Source organism: Ahaetulla prasina, chromosome 17 (assembly GCF_028640845.1).
Source record: "Ahaetulla prasina isolate Xishuangbanna chromosome 17, ASM2864084v1, whole genome shotgun sequence".
In the NCBI taxonomy this organism is placed as follows: domain Eukaryota; kingdom Metazoa; phylum Chordata; class Lepidosauria; order Squamata; family Colubridae; genus Ahaetulla; species Ahaetulla prasina.
In genome coordinates, this window is record NC_080555.1 from 12,743,390 (window position 1) to 12,761,830 (window position 18,441).

The window sequence follows — 18,441 nt, forward strand, 5'->3', positions numbered from 1 at the left end:
GAAGTGTAGACATTCTCTGATGCCCCATGGTTAGAAAGATAATAGCTGGGTCAAATCTACAAGGAAGGAGGTTCAGGATAGACCTCAGAAGAAACTGCCTGACTGAACAAGCTGTGAGCCAATGGAACAGGCTGCCACAGGAAGCCATGAGTTCTCTTTCACTGGAGATCTTCACACAGAGCATGGCTTCTTTTGGGAATCTTTTTAACAGCTCCTACATGGATCAGGGTGTTAGACCAGATCAGTGTATCTCAACCTTGGCAGCTTGAAGATAAGTAGCTTTCAATCCCCAGAATTCCCCAGCCATACAGTGCTGGCCAGGAAATTCTGGGAGTTGAAGGCCACCCAGAAAAAGTGCAGAGAAGAGAACCAGAATGATGAGGTGACTGGAAACTAAAAAAAACAATGAACGGTTGCAGGAACTGGGCCTGGCTAGTCTAGTGAAGAGAAGGACCTGGGCGGGACATGATAGCAGCCTTCCAATATTTGAGGGGCTGCCCCAGAGAGGAGGAAGGAGGTCAAGCTATTCTCCAAAGCCCCTGAAGGCCAGACAAGGAACAATGGGTGCAAACTGATCAAGGAGAGATTCAACCTGGAAATAAGGAGAAATTTTCTGATAGTGAGAACAATCAACCCATGGAACAGGAATTGCCTTGAAAAGTTGTGGGAGCTTCATCACATCTTCAAATTGCCCCAGTTGAGAATCACTGAACTACTTTCCTAGGCTCATACTGAACACAACCCCCCCCATGAGCAAATTGCCATTGTTTTGTCTCCCCATCCAGGTTCTATAATTCCCAGCAGCTGGCTCTCTATTTTGACTCCTTTCTCCGGTCCTGTTGTCCATCTACCCTGCCATATGCTTTGTTCCATATGAGGAAGGATGACAAGAGCTTTTTCCGCAGAAAAGTAAGTTCCTTCTTGGGAAATGACCTTGAGGAAGAGATGAACCCTGTGGGAAGTGCCGGGGGTGGGGGGTTGAGTCTGAGTGACCGCCGGAGCATTTGTGTTCTGTCTCCTTCCCTACTTCAGACCCACGAGCTGGCCTTCAGCCAGTGGATTCACGGCTCTTATCAGTCCTGGCAGAGAAATCGCAGCTGCCTGCATAAGACTGTGCCTTATGCACAGTCACTCATGCGCTCGTTACCTCTCGCTTGGATTACTGTAATGCTCTCTACATGGGGCTCCCCTTGAGGTGCACTCGGAGGCTTCAGTTAGTCCAGAATGCAGCTGCGCGGGTGATAGAGGGAGCTACGCGTAGCTCCCATGTAACACCGCTCCTGCGCAGACTGCACTGGCTGCCTGTGGCCTTTCGAGTGCACTTTAAGGTGTTGGTTACGACCTTTAAAGCGCTCCATGGCTTAGGGCCTGGGTACTTACGGGACCGCCTGCTGTTACCACATGCCTCCCACCGACCCGTACGCTCCCATAGAGAGGGACTTCTCAGGGTGCCGTCCGCCAAACAATGTTGGCTGGCGGCCCCCAGGGGAAGGGCCTTCTCTGTGGGGGCTCCCACACTCTGGAACGAGCTTCCCCCGGGTTTACGTCAAATACCTGACCATCGGACATTCCGTCGCGAACTGAAGACACATCTTTTTATTCGCGCGGGGCTGGCTTAAATTGGATTTTTAATAGTGAAATTTTATCAATTTTAAATGGGGTTTTAATTGACGGTAATTTTTTAACTTCAGGCTAATTTTAAATAAGTTTTTTAAATGGTATTTTAACTTGTATATTTGTATTGTTGGTTTTATCTTGCCTGTACACCGCCCTGAGTCCTTTGGGAGAAGGGCGGTATAAAAATCAAATCAAATAAATAAATAAATAAATAAAGTTCAAACAAATGACTCACGTAGCAAGACTTTCAGCTCTTTTTGAAACGGTTCAGCTAAACTTTTGCTTCCCATGGAGTGAGAGCAGTCCCAAAGCTCCTTATATATCCTGTGGGGTGGGGCTCCTGCCCCATCCTTCCTTTTGATGACGCCGCCTCTCTAATCTTCTGAAGCGCGGGTCAAGCCAAGCTTGATTATTATTATCAGCTGGGTCAGAAGGCGTAGCCTGGGGAAGGGCGAAATCAGGGGATGACGGCCTCATTACGTCCTCTGACTGGTCTGGTTCTGGCTCCTGGAGCCGAGCTACAGGGATCGGTGCTCCCGAGGTAAGCCTTACCGGCCCTTCCCCCTCACTTCCTTTATCACTTTCGGGCATGGGGCCAGGTTCAGGGGCTGGAATCACAACAATTTGTAGTCAGACTCAAGCAAGTTTTTCGCAACGTCCTGGAGACGAACTGCAAGGCACGTCTCACTACAGCTTCCACCTGCAATTTCTAAGGCTAGAGGCCTCCATGAATGCATACCCATGTCCATGTTAACTTTTTAACACCCCTTTCTTTGAGAGGAAGATATTGGAGAGGAAGGGATTAAAAGAGAGTCAGCAGGCACACAATTTGGAACATACCACTGAATAGTGTGAATAGACAGAACTATAGTTTGAATAGTGGGTTTGGCGATGTTGGTGCTTTTCAATTTTTATTCTGCATTGTGAGCCTGCGTACTCTCTTGTAATCCCTTCCTCTCCTATCTTCAAGGGATAGGGAAAGAAAAAGCACAAGTCAGGCACAGGATAATGCATACTGACTGTAATGTTAATCATGTAAGTGAAAAATGCTGTGAAATCATAAATGTTGTAAAGTTATTTTTATAGTACCATCCTAACTTCAAATGGTCACTGAACAAGTTAATTAGTCAGGGAGGTTTACCTGTAATCCCTTTTGATGTCACCCTGTTTTTCAGAGGCCTATATTATTATAAATTATCCTAGCTTTGTATGTTGTGTACCAGTGGGGGGCGGGGGGGTTTCAAATAATTTAACAGCCGGTTCTCTGCCCTCATAGCTGGCTGGGTAGGTGGGGCCGAGTGGGCATGGCCAACTTGATGTCACTCAGGTTGAGTAGTGCCTTGCCTTGCCTATCTGCTTGCCTGGCCTCTTGAGCTCTTCTGGTCTTTGTCTATTAATCTGTCTATTGCTACAGGGTCTGGTTGATTATCTATTGCCTGCCTGTCCATCTGGATCCAGAACTCCCACAGATTCTTAGCTCTGTTATTCTCCGTGACCTTCTGTGGAAACTCCTTGATGGCTAGCTGGGGAATTCTGGGACTTAAAGTCCACGCATCTTTCAGCTGAGAGAGACTGATCTACCCGATGGGTTCTGTCTAGTGTGGTAAATCCCTGCTTCTATGGATCTGATGCTTAGTGCCTGTTCTTATAATGTAATATAACAACAGAGTTGGAAGGGACCTTGGAGGCCTTCTAGTCCAACCCCCTGCCCAGGCAGGAAACCCTACACCATCTCAGTCAGATGATTATCCAACATTTTCTTAAAAAGTTCCAGTGTTGGAGCATTCACAACTTCTGCAGGCAAGTCGTTCCACTTGTTAATTGTTCTAACTGTCAGGAAATTTCTCCTTAGTTCTAAGTTGCTTCTTTCCTTGATCAATTTCCACCCATTGCTTCTTGTTCTACCCTCAGGTGCTTTGGAGAACCGCCCGACTCCCTCTTCTTTGTGGCAACCCCTGAGATATTGGAACACTGCTATCATGTCTCCCCTAGTCCTTCTTTTTATTAAACTAGACATACCGATTTCCTGCAACCGTTCTTCATATGTTTTAGCCTCCAGTCCCCTAATCATCTTTGTTGCTCTTCTCTGCACTCTTTCTAGAGTCTCAACATCTTTTTTACATCGTGGCAACCAAAACTGGATGCAATATTCCAAGTGTGGCCTTACCAAGGCATTATAAAGTGGCACTAACACTTCACGTGATCTTGATTCTATCCCTCTGTTTATGCAGCCCAGAACTGTGTTGGCTTTTTTGGCAGCTGCTGCACACTGCTGGCTCATATCTAAATGGTTATCCACTAGGACTCCAAGATCCCTCTCACAGTTACTACTATTGAGCAAGGTACCACATATACGGTACCTGTGCATTTTGGTTTTTTTGCCTAAATGTAGAACCTTACTTTTTTCACTGTTGAATTTCATTTTGTTAGATAGCGCCCAATGTTCAAGTCTGTCAAGATCTTTCTAACTTGAGCCTATCTTCTGGAGTGTTAAGTGTTATCTTCTGGAGTCTTGTGCAGTTATGATCAGTGACCAGTGCTGCCTTTTACACAGACACAAATGCACACACCATTCAGTGCTCTGGGGTTGTGTGTGTGTGTGTGTATGTGTGTGTGTTAATTTTAACCATTGTCCACAAAGTACATGGACACATATTTCCCCTAGGGACAAATTCTAGAAGGGCAACTGTGCAGGGTTCTGCTATTGCAACTAGGAAAACAACAGACTCCTGTCAAAAGTGGCGTTCCTCAAGGCAGCATTCTTGGACCAACGCTCTTCATACTATACATAAATGATCTCTGTGACCATATCTCAAGTTATTGTGTTCTCTTTGCCGACTATGTCAAACTATTTAACACCACCAACAATACAACTACCCTTCAAAAAGACCTTGACTTTGTATCTGATTGGTCTAAAACTTGGCAACTCCAAATTTCAACCAGCAAATGCTCAGTCTTACATATTGGAAAAAAGAACCCAAACACTAAGTACAAGCTGATGACCTAAGTACCTTACAGATGACCCCCACCCTGTTAAAGATCTTGGAGTTTTCATATCAGATGATCTAAGTGCCAAAGCCCACTGCAACTACATCGCAAAAAAGGCTCTAAGAGTTGTAAACCTAATTTTGCGTAGCTTCTTTTCCAAAAACTCTACACTACTAACCAGAGCATACAAAACATTTGCTAGACCTATTCTTGAATACAGCTCACCTGTCTGGAACCCATACCACATCTCTGACATTAATACAATTGAACGAGTCCAGAAATATTTTACAAGAAGAGCTCTCCGCTCCTCTGAAAACAACAAAATACCTTATACCACCAGACTTGAAATCCTGGGCTTAGAAAACTTAGAACTCCGCCGACTCCGACAAGACCTGTGTTTAACACACAGAATCATCTATTGCAATGTCCTTGCTGTTGAAGACTACTTCAGCTTCAATCACAATAATACAAGAGCAAACAATAGATTTAAACTTAATGTTAACCGCTTCAATCTTGACTGCAGAAAATATGACTTCTGTAACAGAGTTATTAACACTTGGAACACACTATTTGATTCTGTGGTCTCTTCTCAAAATCCCAAAAGCTTTAACCAAAAACTGTCTATCGTTGACCTCACCCCATTCCTAAAAGGATTATAAGGGGTGTGCATAAGTGCACAAAAGTGCCTACCGTTCCTGTCCTATTGTTTCCTTTCATTATATCAAATTAATACAGTTATTGCATACTTTTGTTCATATATATACTTTCTGATAAGAATCAGAAAGAAAAGTTAGAGGAAATAACAGGATTTGAAATTGTAAAAAAGGTTAAATATTTAGGAGTTTTTCTTACTTCATCAAATGTGAAATTGTATAAGAATAATTATGAAGTGTTATGGCACAAAATTCAGAAAGAAATGAATACTTGGAAAAAACTACAATTATCTTTGTTGGGGAGAATAGCAGCTATAAAAATGAATGCTCTGCCTAAATTCTTGTTTTTGTTTCAGATGATACCGATAATTAAGAAAGATAAAAATTTGGAAGAATGGCAGATTGGAATTAATAAATTTATATGGGAAGGCAAAAAAGCAAGAGTTAAAATGAAAATAATGCAAGATACATGGGAAAGAGGAGGATTAAAAATGCCTAACTTAAAATTGTATTATGAAGCAGTTGTTCTCTCTGTAATAAGTGATTGGTTTAACTTAACGGAGGAAAGGATTTTGAATATAGAAGGTTATGATTTATTATATGGTTGGCATGCATATTTATTATACGATAAGAAGGTAGATAAAGCTTTTAAGAATCATGTGTTGAGAATTGCTCTTTTGCGTGTTTGGAAGAAGTATTATTATAAGTTAAATTATAAAATTCCTATATGGGCGAGTCCCCGGCACGCAGTAGAGAATATTAGTATAGAACAGGAACAAGAAATGATTACTTACAAAGAACTTTTATATAATGAGAGGGGAAATTTACAATTAAAATCTTTGCATACATTAAAAGAAGAAGGGAGGAATTACACGTGGTTTCAATATGGGCAGTTAAAGGCTAGATGGAAAGAAGATCAGAAAATTGGTATTATTCAAAATGAAGAAAATTTGGTAAAACAAATTAGAAATCAAACCCAGGGGCATATAAAGAGATTGTATAATGTGTTGGTAGAAATAGGTTCTGAAAGGAACTTGATAAAGGATTGTATGATAAAGTGGGCGCAGAATATTCAGGAACCAATAATGTTGGAAACTTGGGAGAGAATTTGGGTTAGAAATGTTAAATTTACGCAAGCGCAGAATTTAAGGGAAAACTTTTATAAGATGTTTTATAGATGGCATTTAGATCCTAAGAAACTATCATGTATGTATCCAGATATGCAAGCGAAATGTTGGAGATGCAATTGTGATGATGCTACATATTTTCATGTATGGTGGACTTGTAAGAAAATTAAGTCTTTCTGGATAAAAATTTGGTGGATTATGCAGAATATTTTGAAGAAGAAGATTAAGTTTCAACCACAATTTTTCCTTTTAGGGATTATGATGGACTATACAGTAACTGATATTAAATTGATATTGAACTTGATAACAGCAGTAAGATTACTGATTGGACAGTACTGGAAGAAAAAAGAACTACCCACAATAGAAGAATGGATATTGAAAGTTTCTAATTTGGCGGAGATGGCCAAAATCTCTGCCTTTTTGAAAGACAAGAAAAATATTTAAACGAATGGAAGAAATGGATTGACTATATTCAAAATAGATATCAGACTAAGAGATATCAGACTGCCTTTGAATGAAGGACGTAATTTTTGACTTTAAAGGAGGAAGTCCGGGTATGTGAAAGAGAAGGATTATAATTGTGCTAGACTTTAAAAATTTAATGTATGAATGTTGGTTTTTTGAACTATACCTTGTGTTTGCTCCGGGAAGTCTGGGGGGAGGGGGGTTTTTGAGGGAGGGGGGAGGGATGGGGGATGGGGGGGAAACTATTTCTTTTTGTAAAACTTTTCAAATTAAAAAAAAATAGAAAAAATGCTTTTAAAAATTAAAAAAAAAAGCTGGCCATGCCCACCTAGTCACATTACCTCCCTCCCACCAAGCCACGCCCACAGAACCGGTAATAACAAATTTTACTTTTCACCCCTGATCCAGAGTCATTGAGAGTTGTCACGTGAGCGGCCATGTAAACAAACAAACAAACAAACAAACAAACAATACTTTGACAAAATCTGCTTTATTCCTCCTGCTCTCCAAAAGATGATTGAGGCCTGGAAAGAGGCCCCTTGTCAGTTAACAGAGGTGTTGATTTACCACCAGCTTATCAAGTACTTAGAAGCTGACGGCTTGGCAGCACAAGGAAACAACGGCCAAGTGCCAGCCATCAACACAACAATTAACCAAATGGAAGGCACCACAAAAACCCAACTCAATAGCCCAAACCACATTTTCCAGTAGCAACAGCAATAGCGCTTAGACTTCTATACCGCTTTACGCTGCTTTTTATAGCCCACTCTGAGCGGTTTACAGAGTCAGCCTCTTGCCCCCAACAATCTGGCTCCTCATTTGACCCACCTCGGAAGGACGGAAGGCTGAGCCAACCCTGAGCCGATGAGAATTCCCCAGCCAGTATGCTTTAAGATCGATGGACTTCAACTCCCAGAATTCCCTAGTCAGCATGGGGAATTCTGGGAGCTGAAGTCCAGACATCTTAAAGTTGCTGTGATGGAGGAACTCGGCACTAATGTATTCAAGACCTTCTAGATGGTTCTAGGGAAGGAAGGTTGCATTAAATTAAAAGCAGTTAAAATTTCTTACTTTTTCCTCTTTCAATAAAAATCACTTTTCAGCTTAATCACTTTGTGGGTATATTTGTCTACATGCATTTGTCTGTCTGTCTGTCTGTCTCTCTGTTTGTGTGTGTTTCTCCAATTGGTGATCTTATATGCCTGGTGACATGCTAATTTTACTATAATACATAAAGAAATCAATCTATTTTCGCTTTTATGCGATGTAGGGAGCCCCTCTAAAATGCTCGGCTTAACCCTCTGGGTGGGCCATTTGCTGTGAGTGCAGCCAGGGGGGTTCCTGGGCTGGGGGTCAGCTTGGTGTATCTTGTGAATCCATCTTAGGTAGTGGTCAGTCCCTCCTCCTTGTGGCTTTGGGGAGACCTTGGAACTTAAGCCCCCTTTCTTTGCCTCCCAGATGGCCTTTCAGTCCCCCCCCCAAGGTTCACCTGTCTTCCCCCCCCCCTTCTGCTCCTCCTCCTGGGTGCCAGGGATCTGGGAGGCACCACTTTCCCCCCTGCCACCCTCATCCTAGGCAATGAAGAGGATGCTCCAAGCACAGAAGATACCTGGGGGGGGGGTGTCATCAGGGGCACCCAGGAGGCCTCCCCCTGCAGGGGCCTCTGGGAGGGCAGCTTCTGCTCCCAGGGGGCTTTGGATCCCCCCACCCAAAAGGACATGAGCAGGAAGAGGAAGATGTGACCAAAAAGGCTTTGGGTAGCCATGATGGCACTTTGGCCCTGGGTGCTGATGGCTGAATCTTCACTGACAGTTAGAGACCCTCCTGCCCCCTCCCCTCCCTCTTCTGTGACATCAGAGATGACCCCCCCCATAGGTCTCTTAGCATCAGCCACTGGGTGGGCAGACACGACCTTTGCAGGCAGGTTGCCAGGAGATGCCACCTGGGCTCAGGGGCTCTGACAGCTGGGAGAGGATGGCACCCACAATCTCCCTAAATGGGAGCCAATTTCATGTAGTGGTCAAGGTAGCGAGCTAGAAACCCCAAGACAGGGAGTTCTAATCCTGTAATAGGCAGGAGAGCCAGGTGGGTGCCTGGGCCAAACACCAGGAGGGGGAGAGTCCTTCTCCAGGAATAGGCATGATGAGTTCGAGTCTTACATTACACATGACATCCGGTTGAGGGACTTTGGGCTAATACGGTGACTTCTCTTCCTCCAGCAGGTGTGGTGAGTTCTAGTATGGCAATATCATGAAACAGGCGGCTGAGTGACTTAAGCAAATCATTACAAGATGGTGAGTTCTTAAGGACTCTCGTTTCTTGGCTTTACAATTGAACAAATGAAATATAGAATAGAATAGAATAGAATTTTTTTTTTATTGGCCAAGTGTGATTGGACACACAAGGAATTTGTCTTGGTGCATATGCTCTCAGTGTACATAAAAGAAAAGATACGTTCATCAAGGTACAACATTTACAACACAATTGATGATCAATATATCAATATAAATCATAAGGATTGCCAGCAACAAGTTATAGTCATACAGTCATAAGTGGAAAGAGATTGGTGATGGGAACTATGAAACGATTAATAGTAGTGCAGATTCAGTAAATAGTCTGACAGTGTTGAGGGAATTATTTGTTTAGCAGAGTGATGGCCTTCGGGAAAAAACTGTTCTTGTGTCTAGTTGTTCTGGTGTGCAGTGCTCTATAGCGTCGTTTTGAGGGTAGGAGTTGAAACAGTTTATGTCCAGGATGCGAGGGATCTGCAAATATTTTCACGGCCCTCTTCTTGATTCGTGCAGTATACAGGTCCTCAATGGAAGGCAGGTTGGTAGCAATTATTTTTTCTGCAGTTCTAATTATCCTCTGAAGTCTGTGTTTTTCTTGTTGGGTTGCAGAACCGAACCAGACAGTTATAGAGGTGCAAATGACAGACTCAATAATTCCTCTGTAGAATTGGATCAGCAGCTCCTTGGGCAGTTTGAGCTTACTGAGTTGGCGCAGAAAGAACATTCTTTGTTGTCCTTTTTTAATGATGTTTTTGATGTTAGCTGTCCATTTGAGATCTTGCGATATGATAGAACCCAGAAATTTGAAGGTTTCTACTGTTGATACTGTGTTGTCAAGTATTGTGAGAGGTGGAAGTATGGAAGGGTTTTTCCTAAAGTCTACCACCATTTCTACGGTTTTGAGTGTGTTCAGTTCCAGATTGTTTTGGTTGCACCACAAAGAAAAGTCAGTTAGCAGAATCTATATGCGGATTCGTCATTGTCTCGAATGAGATCAATCACTGTTGTGTCATCTGCAATACACTGTTGTGTATTATGCTTAGATGGATACTCCCGGAAGGGATGTTTGTTTCATGGCAAGGTAAGAAGATTAAAATAGATAGTTTAGTGATGGCACATGATTTCTTTGATCAACTGATGGGAAACGAAGAGGAGCAGAGTAGTAAGGAGGAGGTGGAGACTGTAAGCCAAGAAGAAGAGGGACCTTGAGTCCTAGTGGACAACCATTTAGATATGAGCCAGCCGTGTGCAGCAGCTGCCAAAAAAGCCAACACAGTTCTGGGCTGCATAAACAGAGGGATAGAATCAAGATCACGTGAAGTGTTAGTGCCACTTTATAATGCCTTGGTAAGGCCACACTTGGAATATTGCAATCTATTTTGGTCACCACGATGTAAAAAAGATGTTGAGACTTTAGAAAGAGTGCAGAGAAGAGCAACAAAGATGATGAGGGGATTGGAGGCTAAAACATATGAAGAACGGTTGCAGGAACTCGGTATGTCTAGTTTAATGAAAAGAAGGATTAGGGGAGACATGATAGCAGTGTTCCAATATCTCAGGGGCTGCCACAAAGAAGAGGGAGTCAAACTATTCTCCAAAGCACCTGAGGGTAGAACAAGAAGCAATGGGTAGAAACTGATCAAGGAAAGAACCAACTTAGAGCTAAAGAGAAATTTCCTGTCAGTTTGAACAATCAATAAGTGGAATGACTTGCCTGCAGAAGTTGTGAATGCTCCAACACTGGAAAAATTTAAGAAAATGTTGGATAACCATTTGTCTGAAATGGTGCAGGGTTTCCTGCCTGGGCAGGGGGCTGCACTAGAAGGCCTCCAAGCTCCATTCCAACTCTGTTATTATTAAGAAGAACTGATATGGACAGCATCAGGACACTCAAGAAGGAGCCCGGGAAAAGAGAAACAAGGAAGAAAAAAAAGCCAGGAAATAAGAGGTAGTAAAACAAGAACTCAAAGAGTTACAAGGGCTAATAGATACTAACACCCAGTATATAGACAAAAAAAATAAAATAAAAATGGAAGATTTGAAGCTCATATCAATAAATGTTAATGGACTAAAAGCAGTGACAAAAAGAAGACAAATATTCACAAAGCTAATTAAACAAAAAGCAGACATAGTATGCCTCCAAGAGGTACACATCCGAAAGCAGGAGGAAAAATACTTGGAATACAACGTACTAGGGAAACTTCATACAGCATTGGCAGAGAAAAAGAAGAAAGGGGTGGTGATATATATTAAGGAAGGAATAAAGGCCAACCAAATTTATGTGGATCCAAAAGGAAGAATACTAATGTTAGAAATAAAGAGAGGGCATACACCAATTTTGTTGGTAGTTATCTACTCACCCAAGAAAAACCAGGGAGAATATTATAAGAAACCACATGAAAAGATAATTATGACAGGCTATAGGAATATATGTATTGTGGATGACTATAATGGGATAGTGGATACCAAAAAAAATTATGCCGGCGATAAAAATAATAAGAAAAAAAGAAATATATTACCCAAAACTTTCTTTAAGATGAACTAAATGATGAACTTCTTTAAGATGAACTAAATTTGATAGATATGTGGAGAACTCTATATCCAAAAGAAAATAAATATAACTTTTACTCCAATCCCCATACATCTTGGTCCAGAATTGATATGATGTGGATGAATAAGGAATTAGGTCTAGAAATAGAAAAAAATGAGATCTCCCTAAACACATGGGAAGACCACAATCGCCTTGAGATAATATGGAAAGGTCAAAAAAGAAAACTCAAAAGATGGATGTTAAACCCCCCAAATCTTAAAGGAAAAGGAATATATTGAAAGGATAATGAAGGAATTGACATTATTCTTTAAAGAAAATAAAAAAAAACACCATACCTTTTTGATAAATTTATGCGATACTATGAAAGGTTATGTAAGGGGAATAAATACAGCTTATAATGCAAAGAAAAATAAGGAAAAATGGAAGCAGCATAATACCATAATGAAAGAAATTGGAAATTTGGAGAAGTGACTCCAAACAAAACCAGGAGATGAATCTGTTAAAGACAATTTGACCCTTGGAAGACAAAAATTAAATATATTAGAGCAAGAGAAGACTGCAAGAAATTTAAAATATTCTAAACAATTCTATTTCAAACACGCTAATAAAACCGGAAGGTGGCTGGCATATAAATAGAAAAAAAAAGAAAGAAGGATGGATTATCCAACGATTGAAGAACGAGATGGGGATGACACAAAACAATGAAGAAGAAGAAAAGAAAATAGTACAAGATTACTATGCGGATCTTTATAATCAAGAGGAAATATCAAAGGATAAAATCGATAATTATTTCCTGGAAGAAGGGATCATACCATTTGAGGAGGAAAAATGGGAATTGTTAAATAAAGGAATAACACCGGAAGGCCAATCTTAAATGAGAGAGGGCAACCTAAAGACTTAAGAATAATAAGACACCAGGACCAGATGCTCTCCCAGGGGAAGTCAATAAAAAATTGAGTGAAATTATAGAACCAATGTTATTGGAACTTTGTAATGAAGCAGTATACGAAGCAAGAACACCAGAATCGTGGAGGGAGGCATATATCACATTATTGTCGAGATTTTGGAAGCAGGACCCGGAGACGGTGAGTATTCGAAGAGTTTCCTCCAGGAAAGGCACCTACCTTCAGGATTTTGGAAGCAGGACCTAGAGATGGTGAGTATTCCTACAGCTTCCTCCAGGAAAGGCACCTATGTTCATGATTTTGGAAGCAGGACCCGGAGATGGTGAGTATTCCAAGAGCTTCCTCCAGGAAAGGCACCTACCTTCAGGATTTAGGAAGCAGGACCCGGAGATGGTGAGTATTCCATGAGCTTCCTCCAGGAAAGGAACCTACCTTCAAGATTTTGGAAGCAGGACCTGGAGATGGTGAGTATTCCTAGAGCTTCGTACAAGAAAGGCACCTACGTTTACGATTGTGAAAGCAGGACCCGGAGATGGTGAGTATTCATCGAGCTTCCTCCAGGAAAGGCACCTACCTTCAGGATTTAGGAAGCAGGACCCGGAGATGGTGAGTATTCCATGAGCTTCCTCCAGGAAAGGAACCTACCTTCAAGATTTTGGAAGCAGGACCTGGAGATGGTGAGTATTCCTAAAGCTTCCTCCAGGAAAGGCACCTATGTTCAAGATTTAGGAAGCAGGACCTGGAGATGGTGAGTATTCCAAGAGCTTCCTCCAGGAAAGGCACCTACCTTTATGATTGTGAAAGCAGAACCCGGAGACGGAGAGTATATTTAGAGTTTCCTCCAGGAAAAGTACCTACCTTCAAGATTTTGGAAGCAGGACCTAGAGATGGTAATCATTCCTACAGATTCCTCCAGGAAAGGCACCATGATTTGGAAAGCAGGAAGCGGAGATGGTGAGTATTCGTTGAGCTTCCTACAGAAAAGGCACCTACCTTTTTGATAGTGAAAGCAGGACCCGGAAATGGTGATTATTCATCAAGCTTCCTCCAGGAAAGGCACCTACCTTCATGATTTAAGAAGCAGGATCCGGACATGGTAAGTATTCGTCGATATTCCTACAGGAAAGGCACCTACCTTCAGGATTTTGAAGAAGGACCCAGAGATGGTGAGTATTCATCGAGCTTCCAACAAGAAAGGCACCTACCTTCAGGATTTTGAAAGCAGGACCTGGAGATGGTGAGTATTCATCTAGCTTCCACCAGGAAAGGTACCTACCTTTATGACTGTGAAAGCAGGACCTGGAGATGGTGAGTATTTGTAGAGCTTCCTCCAGGAAAGGCACCTACCTTCAGGATTTTAGAAGCAGGACCCAGAGATGGTGAGTATTCCAAGAGCTTCCTCCAAAAAAGGCACCTACCTTCAGGATTTTGGAAGAAGGACCCAGAGATGGTGAGTATTCGTTGAGCTTCCTACAGAAAAGGCACCTACCTTTTTGATTGTGAAAGAAGGACCCGGAGATGGTGAGTATTCATCAAGCTTCCTCCAGGAAAGGCACCTACCTTCAGGATTTTTGAAGCAGTACCTGGAGATGGTGAGTATTCCAAGAGCTTCCTGCAGGAAACACACCTACCTTCATGATTTTAGAAGCAGGACCCGGAGATGGTGAGTATTCCAAGAGCTTCCTCCAGGAAAAGCACCTACCTTCAGGATTTTGGAAGCAGGACCCAGAGATGCTGAGTATTCATCGAGCTTCCTCCAGGAAAGGCACCTACCTTCAGGATTTTGGAAGCAGGACCTAGAGATGGAGAGTATTCCTACAAATTCCTCCAGGAAAGGCACCTATGTTCATGATTTTGAAAGAAGGACGCGAAGATGGTGAGTATTCCAAGAGCTTCCTCCAGGAAAGGTACCTACCTTCAGGATTTTGGAAGCAGGACCCAGAGATGCTGAGTTTTCATCGAGCTTCCTCCAGGAAAGGCACCTACCTTCAGGATTTTAGAAGAAGGACCCAGAGATGGTGAGTATTCATCAGCTTCCTGCAGGAAAGGCACCTACCTTCAGGATTTTAGAAGAAGGACCCAGAGATGGTGAGTATTCCAAGAGCTTCCTCCAAAAAAGGCACCTACCTTCAGGATTTTGGAAGAAGGACCCAGAGATGGTGAGTATTCGTTGAACTTCCTCCAGGAAAGGCACCTACCTTCAGGATTTTGGAAGCAGGACCCGGAGATGGTGAGTATTCATCGAGCTTCCTACAGGAAAGCCACCTATGTTCAAGATTTAGGAAGCAGGACCCGGAGATGGTGAGTATTCATCGAGCTTCCTACAGGAAAGCCACCTACCGTTATGATTGTGAAAGCAGGACCCAGAGACGGTGAGTATATTTAGAGTTTCCTCCAGGAAAGGCACCTACCTTCAGGATTTTGGAAGCAGGACCTAGAGATGGTGAGTATTCCTACAGCTTCCTCCAGGAAAGGCACCTATGTTCATGATTTTAGAAGCAGGATCCGGAGATGGTAAGTATTCGTCGATATTCCTACAGGAAAGGCACCTACCTTCAGGATTTTCGAAGCAGGATCCGGAGATGCTGAGTATTCCAAGAGATTCCTCCAGGAAAGGCACCTATCTTCATGATTTTAGAAGAAGGATCCGGAGATGGTGAGTATTCCAAGAGCTTCCTCCAGGAAAGGCACCTACCTTCAGGATTTTGGAAGCAGGACCCGGAGATGGTGAGTATTCATCGAGCTTCCTACAGGAAAGCCACCTACCGTTATGATTGTGAAAGCAGGACCCAGAGACGGTGAGTATATTTAGAGTTTCCTCCAGGAAAAGTACCTTACTTCAAGATTTTGGAAGCAGGACATAGAGATGGTGATCATTCCTACAGATTCCTCCAGGAAAGGCACCTATGTTCATGATTTTGAAAGGAGATGATGAGTATTCGTTGAGCTTCCTACAGAAAAGGCACCTACCTTTTTGATTGTGAAAGCAGGACCCAAAGATGGTGATTATTCATCAAGCTTCCTCCAGGAAAGGCACCTACCTTCATGATTTTAGAAGCAGGATCCGTAGATGGTAAGTATTCGTCGATATTCCTACAGGAAAGGCACCTACCTTCAGGATTTTGAAGAAGGACCCAGAGATGGTGAGTATTCATCGAGCTTCCAACAGGAAAGGCACCTACCTTCAGGATTTTGAAAGCAGGACCTGGAGATGGTTATTATTCATCTGGCTTCCACCAGGAAAGGTACCTACCTTTATGACTGTGAAAGCAGGACCTGGAGATGGTGAGTATTTGTAGAGCTTCCTCCAGGAAAGGCACATACCTTCATGATTTTGAAAACAGGACCCAGAGGAGGTGAGTATGCATCGATCTTCCTCCAGGATGGGGACCTACCTCCAGGATTTTGGATGCAGGAGCCGGAGTTGGTGAGTATTCGTGTAACTTCCTCCAGGAAAGGCACCTACCTTCAGTATTTTGAAGAAGGACCCAGAGACGGTGAGTATTCAAAGAGATTCGTACAGGAAAAGCACCTATCTTCAGGATTTTGGAAGCAGAACCCGGAGATGGTGAGTATTCATAGAGATTCCTACAGGAAAGGCACCTACCTTCAGGATTTTTGAAGCAGTACCTGGAGATGGTGAGTATTCCAAGAGCTTCCTCCAGGAAAAGCACCTACCTTCAGGATTTTGGAAGAAGGACCCAGAGATGCTGAGTATTCATCGAGCTTCCTCCAGGAAAGCCACCTACCTTCAGGATTTGGAAGGAGGATCCCGAGATGGTGAGTATTCCAAGAGCTTCCTGCAGGAAAGGCACCTACCTTCAGGATTTTAGAAGCAGGATCCGGAGATGGTGAGTATTCATTGAGCTTCCTCCAGGAAAAGCACCTACCTTCAAGATTTTAGAAGAAGGACCCATAGTTGGTGAGTATTCATCGAGCTTCCTGCAGGAAAGGCACCTACCTTCAGGATTTTGGAAGCAGGACCCAGAGATGGTGAAGATTTGAAGAGCTTTCTCCAGGAAAGGCACCTTCCTTCAGGACTTTAGAAGAAGGACCCAGAGATGGTGAGTATTCATTGAGCTTCCTCCAGGAAAGGCACCTACCTTCAGGATTTTGTAAGCAGGACCTAGAGATGGTGAGTATTCTTACAGATTCCTGCAGGAAAGGCACCTACCTTCAGGATTTGGAAGGAGGACCCAGAGATGGTGAGTATTCATCGAGCTTCCAACAGGAAAGGCACCTACCTTTATGATTGTGAAAGCAGGACCCAAAGATGGTGATTATTCATCAAGCTTCCTCCAGGAAAGGCACCTACCTTCATGATTTTAGAAGCAGGATCCGGAGATGATGAGTATTCGTTGAGCTTCCTACAGAAAAGGCACCTACCTTTTTGATTGTGAAAGAAGGACCCGGAGATGGTGAGTATTCATTGAGCATCCTCCAGGAAAGGCACCTACCTTGAGGATTTTGGAAGCAGGATCCGGAGATGCTGAGTATTTCAAGAGCTTCCTCCAGGAAAGGCACCTACCTTGAGGATTTTGGAAGCAGTACCTGGAGATGGTGAGTATTCCAAGAGCTTCCTCCAGAAAAGGCACCTACCTTCAGGATTTGGAAGGAGGATCCCGAGATGTTGAGTATTCCAAGAGCTTCCTGCAGGAAAGGCACCTACCTTCATGATTTTAGAAGCAGGATCCGGAGATGGTGCGTATTCATTGAGCTTCCTCCAGGAAAAGCACCTATGTTCATGATTTTGAAAGCAGGAAGCGGAGATGGTGAGTATTTGTCGAGCTTCCTCCAGGAAAGGCACATACCTTCATGATTTTGGAAGATGCAGGAGCCGGAGTTGGTGAGTATTCAAAGAGCTTTCTGCAGGAAAGGCACCTACCTTCAGGATTTTGGAAGCAGGACCAGGAGTATTCATCCAGCTTCCTCCAGGAAAGGCACCTACCTCCAGGCTTTTGGAAGCAGGATCCAGAGATGGTGAGTATTCGTGTAACTTTCTACAGGAAAGGCACCTACCTTCAGGATTTTGGAAGCAGAACCCCTAGATGGTGAGTATTCATAGAGATTCCTCCAGGAAAGGTACCTACCTTTATGACTGTGAAAGCAGGACCTGGAGATGGTGAGTATTTGTAGAGCTTCCTCCAGGAAAGGCACATACCTTCATGATTTTGAAAACAGGACCCAGAGGAGGTGAGTATGCATCGAGCTTCCTCCAGGATGGGGACCTACCTCCAGGATTTTGGATGCAGGAGCCGGAGTTGGTGAGTATTCAAAGAGCTTTCTGCAGGAAAGGCACCTACCTTCAGGATTTTGGAAGCAGGACCAGGAGTATTCATCCAGCTTCCTCCAGGAAAGGCACCTACCTTCAGGATTTTAGAAGAAGGACCCAGAGATGGTGAGTATTCATCAGCTTCCTGCAGGAAAGGCACCTACCTTTATGATTGTGAAAGCAGGACCCGGAAATGGTGAGTATTCATACAGCTTCCTCCAGGAAAGGCACCTACCTTCAGGATTTTAGAAGAAGGACCCAGAGATGGTGAGTATTCATCAGCTTCCTGCAGGAAAGGCACCTACCTTTATGATTGTGAAAGCAGGACCCAGAGATGGTGAGTATTCCAAGAGCTTCCTCCAAAAAAGGCACCTACCTTCAGGATTTTGGAAGAAGGACCCAGAGATGGTGAGTATTCGTTGAACTTCCTCCAGGAAAGGCACCTACCTTTATGATTGTGAAAGCAGGACCCGGAAATGGTGAGTATTCACAGAGCTTCCTCCAGGAAAGGCACCTACCTTCAGGATTTTAGAAGAAGGACCCAGAGATGGTGAGTATTCCAAGAGCTTCCT